Here is a 6,357-nt window from a genome sequence, read left to right on the forward strand (position 1 = left end):
GGCTCAAGTAAGTTTTCCCCAAGATACCCATACTTGATATGTTATGTTATATGGTTTTGATTCAGAAAACTGCATGCTAGAATAGGACTAAGGATCTAGGAGGATGCCTTGTGTGCCTGATATATGATTCTGAGAATTGCATGCTAGTTAGGGCTAAGGATCTAGGAGGATGCCTTATATGCCTGTTGTATGAGCTGTATGCTAGGACTGTTTAGTCAGTAGTAGGATGGCCTGTGTAGGTTATGCCTGATTTGGTTACCCAATGCACGAATGCTGCTTGCTTTGTGCTATGGGGGTTCTGGCCACCTTCAACTAGCTAAGGAACGGATATGTAAAAGTATTCGCAAGTTAGTTAGGGGGAAGTGGTGGGGACTCCTAGTGCAGCTGATGGCGGAGGGTAGGTCGGAGAGTGCCCTAGGAAAGCCTAGGATGAGGTCAGTGGAAAGGGTATCGGTAAAAGGGACTTGGTGAAGTCGAAGCAATCCTTGATGAAAGTACGGGTAGATGTGGAAGGTAGTATGGGCCCGTACTACTGAAAGTAGAGGACCCGTACTCGAATCAAGGAGGGCCTAGATGGAACCTGGAAACTTGGAAAGTGTGCGAGACCTCCGAAAGTATATGTGACCCTGACATTCGTATGTTATTTTCGGAATGGTGGTCATGCGGAATGGAGCAGGAGGTTCAGGATCTGGGTCAGGATCGGGCTCGGGCGCAGGATCCGAGCATGTGGATGATGGGTTACACGAGTTCATCGCGTCCGAGATCACGAGGGGTATCCTTCATGCGACGCCAGTTATCTTCGGGTCGATCAAGGAAGGGATCATTGAGTTGATGGAGGATCGCCTCCGGGCATTCAGGAGTGATATGGCGTCTAGCCAGACGAGTACGCGCACACTGTCCTTTAAGGACTTCCGTGGGAGTGGTGCGCCGGATTTCCATGGGGTGAAAGACCCCATTGCTGCTAGGAGATGGATCGCAGATATTGAGTCTGCACAGTTGACTAGCTTCTGCCCCGAGGGGTCGAAGGTGAGGTATGCAGCAGGATGCTTGAGAGACAAGGCCAGAGATTGGTGGGAGTCGGTTGGTGACTCTTAGGGAGCCTCGGCTGTTGACGCTATGACATGGCCGGATTTTGTGACCCGGTTCAGGGCGGAGTTTGCGCCAGCTGTGGAGCTTCAGCTGCTGGCCAGGGAGTTCTTGGACATGAGACAGACTACGAAGACTGTGGCAGAGATCACCGCCAAGTTCCGGGAGAGGGCATTGCTGGTGCCCCAGTATGCGGGTGATGAGGACATGAGGAGGACCCGCTACCATGATATGTTACGAGCTGACATCCGGGAGCATGTTAGTTTCTCAGCTTGCCCTACCCTGGATTCCATGATTGCCAGGGCTAGGGAGAGGGAGATTGATCTGGAGCACATCCGGAAGAGGAAGGCAGCGGAGGGACTGACGACGGGGGCTTCGGGGAAGAAGCCCAAGGGATCCGATGGTAGGCTGAAAGGCCAGTCAGGGCGGGACCGCTATGGGAAATGCGGTCGGTAACACGAGGGAGCTTGTCGCACTGGGCCGGGTTCAGGCTGCTATAAGTGTGGCAAGGTTGGGCATTTTGGCAGAGATTGCACTGCCCCAGCTCCTGCGATTCAGATATCAGACCTGATTTGCTTTCATTGCAATCAGAAGGACCATAAAAAGGCCAGTTGCCCCAGATTGACAGCAGCAGCGGCGCCGGCAGTAGCGCCGATTCCAGCGACAGCACGGGTTGTGGATGGCCGGAAGTCCAAGATGGAGGCTCCAGTGGTTCGGAGCCGAGCATTTCAGCTGACAGCCGAGGAGGCACGCGCTGTACCCGATGTGGTGACGGGTATGATTTCTTATTTGTATGTTGTTATGTTATGTCGCTGTGATTTTGATATATTATGTGCCTTGCTTAGGATCGTTCCATGTGAATGGTATCCCAGTTCATGTGTTGTTTGATTCGGGTGCCACCCGATCATTTGTCTCTCTTGCGCTTAGCAAGAAGTTTCCAGAGTCTTCGGGCATGTTGGATTGCCCTCTAGAGGTCGAGATTGCGGACGACCGGTCGGTACGGGCGTCAGAGGTCTACCGGGATTGTGTTTTGAGGCTGTTTGAGGAGCGTTATCTGGTAGATCTGGTTCCCATACCTTTGCGGGGGAACAAGGTTATTATCGGTATGGATTGGCTGAGCCCCAATGGGGCAGTGATTGACTGCACGCAGCAGTCAGTACGGATTAGGACCCCTAGTGGGGGAGAGTTGGTGGTTCAGGGCGAAGAGCCACAGCAAGGACCAGCTTTATGTTCGGCAGCGAGGGCTAGGCGCTACCTCCAGCAGGGTTGCGCAGGTTATGTCGCCTATGTTATGGATACCCGGGAGGCGGGTAGGGCGACGGTGGGCGATGTGCCCGTAGTACGAGAGTTTGCGGACGTATTCCCCGAGGAGTTGCCTGGGATACCTCCGGAGCGACAGGTGGAGTTCAGGATCGACCTAGTCCCTGGTGCGGCTCCGATAGCCAAGGCACCGTGTCGGTTGGCTCCTCCTGAGATGCAGGAGTTGTCTACACAGCTGCAGGAGCTGTTAGACAAGGGATTCATTAGACCGAGTAGTTCTCCCTGGGGAGCCCCGATTCTTTTTGTGAAGAAGAAGGACGGGTCGCATCAGATGTGTATAGATTATCGAGAGCTGAATAAGGTAACGGTGAAGAACCGTTACCCACTCCCGAGGATTGATGACCTCTTTGACCAGCTACAGGGAGCGTCTTGGTTCTCCAAGATTGATCTGCGTTCAGGGTATCACCAGATGAGGGTCGGAGAGGAGGATGTGCAGAAGACTGCGTTTCGGACGCGCTATGGCCACTATGAGTTTGTGGTGATGCCTTTCGGGCTCACCAATGCTCTTGCCGCGTTCATGGACCTCATGAACCGCATGTGAAGACCGATGTTAGACCGGTCTGTGATAGTGTTTATTGATGATATCTTGGTTTACTCCAAGACGCGAGAGCAGCATGAGGAGCATCTGCGAGAGGTTCTGGAGACTTTGAGAAGGGAGAACTTGTATGCTAAGTTCTCCAAGTGTGAGTTCTGGTTGCGTGAGGTGCAGTTTCTTGGGCACCTTGTCAACCAGAACGGGATTTTGGTAGATCCGGCCAAAGTGGAGGCCGTGATGAGATGGGAGGTTCCGAGGTCTCCATCTGAGATTCGGAGTTTCCTAGGATTGGCAGGCAACTATCGGAGATTCATTCAGGACTTCTCCAAGATAGTCGTGCCCCTGACCAGGCTGACGAGGAAAGTCGTGGTCTTTCGTTGGGGGCCTGAGCAGCAGGCTGCATTCGAGACATTGAGACAAAGATTGTGCGAGGCGCCAATCTTAGCCCTGCCAGAGGGCATGGAGGATTTCGTCGTGTACTGTGATGCGTCCATCTCGGGTTTGGGCGCAGTATTGATGCAGAGAGGATATGTCATTGCTTACGCTTCGAGGCAGCTGAAGCCTCATGAGGCGAACTACCCGACGCATGATTTGGAGCTGGGGGCTGTTGTGTTCGCCCTCAAGATTTGGCGTCATTACCTCTATGGGGTTCGTTGTACGATTTACACGGACCACAAGAGCCTGAGGTATCTCATGGACCAGCCAAATCTGAATATGAGGCAGCGTCGGTGGCTTGATGTGGTAAAGGATTATGACTGTGAGATCCTCTACCACCCGAGGAAGGCCAATGTGGTGGCCGACGCGCTTAGCCGCAAGGCAGCGCCGATCAGGGATATCTGTCTGAGGATGAAAGTGGTGACTCCGCTGTTGGAGCAGATTCGGGAGGCCCAGCAGGAGGCCACGAAGGAGGAACATCGAAAAAGCGAGCGGATTGTGGGGAAGGTTTCCTCCTTCGACTATGATAGCCGAGGGTTATTGACTCTTCACCGTAGGGTGTGGGTCCCTTATCATGGAGGCGTGCGCCAGATCCTGATGGAGGAGGCACACAAATCCAGATTTTCTATCCATCTCGGAGCGACAAAGATGTATAGAGATTTTCGTCCTGATTATTGGTGGCCCTGCATGAAGCGGGATGTAGCATGGTATGTGGAGTGGTGCTTGACCTGCAGGAAGGTCAAAGCCAAGCACCAGAGGCCACACGGCAAGATGCAGCCGTTGGATATCCCGCTGTGGAAATGGGAAGACATTACGATGGATTTTATCACAAAGCTTCCCAGGACCGCGCGGGGAGTGGATTCGATTTGGGTCATCGTCGATCGATTGACCAAGAGCGCCCATTTTATCCCGATTCAGGAAAGTATTTCGGCCGAAAGGTTGGCCGACATCTATATCAGGGAGGTAGTGGCGTGGCACGGGGTGCCAGTATCGGTGATTTCAGACAGGGATGTGCGGTTCACTTCCAGGTTTTGGAAGAAGTTTCATGACGAGCTGGGTACTCGTCTGCATTTTAGCACCGCCTTTCACCTGCAGACGGATGGTCAGAGCGAGCGGACCACCCAGACATTAGAGGATATGCTGCGGGCATGTGTTTTAGACTTCGGAGGTAGCTAGGATACCTACCTTCCGTTGGCGGAATTCTCGTATAATAATAGCTATCATGCGAGTATTGACCGTCCTCCCTTCGAGATGTTATACGGGAGAAAGTGCAGAACCCTGATATGTTGGGGTGAGGTTGGACAGAGGGTCATGGGGAGCACCGAAGTGGTGCTCAAGACGACAGAGAGGATTCAGTAAGTTCGGAGCAGGCTTCAGACCGCTCAAAGTCGGCAGAAACGTTATGCCGACAAGCGCCGATCGGACCTGGAGTTTCAGGTCGAGGATATGGTTCTCCTGAAGGTGTCGCCATGGAAGGGCGTCATCCGATTCAGGAAGCGGGGCAAGTTGGGTCCCAGGTATATTGGACCCTTCAAGGTTATAGCCAGGGTGAGCAAGGTGGCTTATAGGTTGGATCTGCCAGCCGAACTCAGCCAGATCCACAGCACTTTCCACATCTCCCAGTTGCGGAAGTGCCTGGTAGACGACTCGGCAGTGGTACCATTAGAGGATATTCAGGTCGATGACAACCTAAATTACATTGAAATGTTGGGGTGCAAAGTTATTCATGATTGACTTTGTAAATGTTTGACTTTTGTAAAACCCACTTGCATGTGGAGTATTAGCCTTATGACACATGAGAGATAGAGAGTGAGAGAGAGGCATGTAAACACCTCTATATAAGGTGGGTTTGTCCACATGTAGAGGTGTGCTTGAGAGATGTAAAAGTTGAGTGTGTAAGTGTGTATATTTATGTAGTCTAGATCTAGATCCTTTTTGTAACACCATATACAATCAATACATCTCTTGAACACCCAAATCACCATGTTCAGTTGTGCAAGCTTTAAATTCGCATGCCAAACCATGTTCTTTGTCACTACAATTGGTATCAGAGCGGGTGTTCTTGATTTCACCAAGAATTGATCCATGGTGGCAATCTTGATTTGGTGATTCATTTTTTGATCTTTGATCTTCGTGATTTGGAGAGTTTTTGGAGTCTAGAAATCGAATTCATCATTGTTTTTACTCATAATTCGATTTTCTTCACTAGAATTCAAGTGATTTTTACTTTCTCTCTCTAGAAAACCCATTCAAAATCACTTTCTCTCTCTAGAAATCTTCAAGTTTTTGTGATCATGGTGAATTTGCCATACAATTCTTGGATTGTGATCGTTGAAGGTATCAAATACAAAGTCAATAAAGATCAATATTATGGGTTAGTGTTAAACAATTTGATTTTTTGGGAAACTATGGCTTCTTATGGAGGTTTGAAGGATGATCATGGAAGCTTGATATTTCAACCACTTTGTGAGATCAAATGGTTGGCTGATATTACATGGTCCATATCATCACGTAGTAGTGATAAGATTGGAGAAGAAAAATATTTGTTCAGAAAGAAATATATTTCTCTTATTGAAGACCCAAATGATCTTCGTGCTCTTAAGGTTGTTGAAGTTGTTGACAATGGAGTTCAATGTGATGTTCTTGATGTTCTTGAAGTTCATGATAAGAAGATTCAAGTTGATTCTCAAGATAAAAAAGTTTTTTTCTCGATTGGAGTTCAAACCGATGATATTTTGTGTTCTTGTGATTCGTTTGAAGGAATGATTCCTTATCGGAAGCCGGTGATCCAAGAAATTCACAAGTATCAAACTCCAAAAGATTTGATTCAAACTCATAAAGTTGAAGTTGTGGAAAGTGGGTTTGTTCATGAGATCAAGTCTTCAAGATGCAAAAAGATGAGAAAGAAAAAGAAGAAGAAGATTAATCGGAAAAACAAGCGGGTTTACTCACAAAAATCGTCAAATGTTGTGAAGTCGAAA

Source organism: Lactuca virosa, chromosome 4 (assembly GCF_052849685.1).
Source record: "Lactuca virosa cultivar CGN04683 chromosome 4, Lactuca_virosa_CGN04683_v6, whole genome shotgun sequence".
Lineage (NCBI taxonomy): Eukaryota > Viridiplantae > Streptophyta > Magnoliopsida > Asterales > Asteraceae > Lactuca > Lactuca virosa.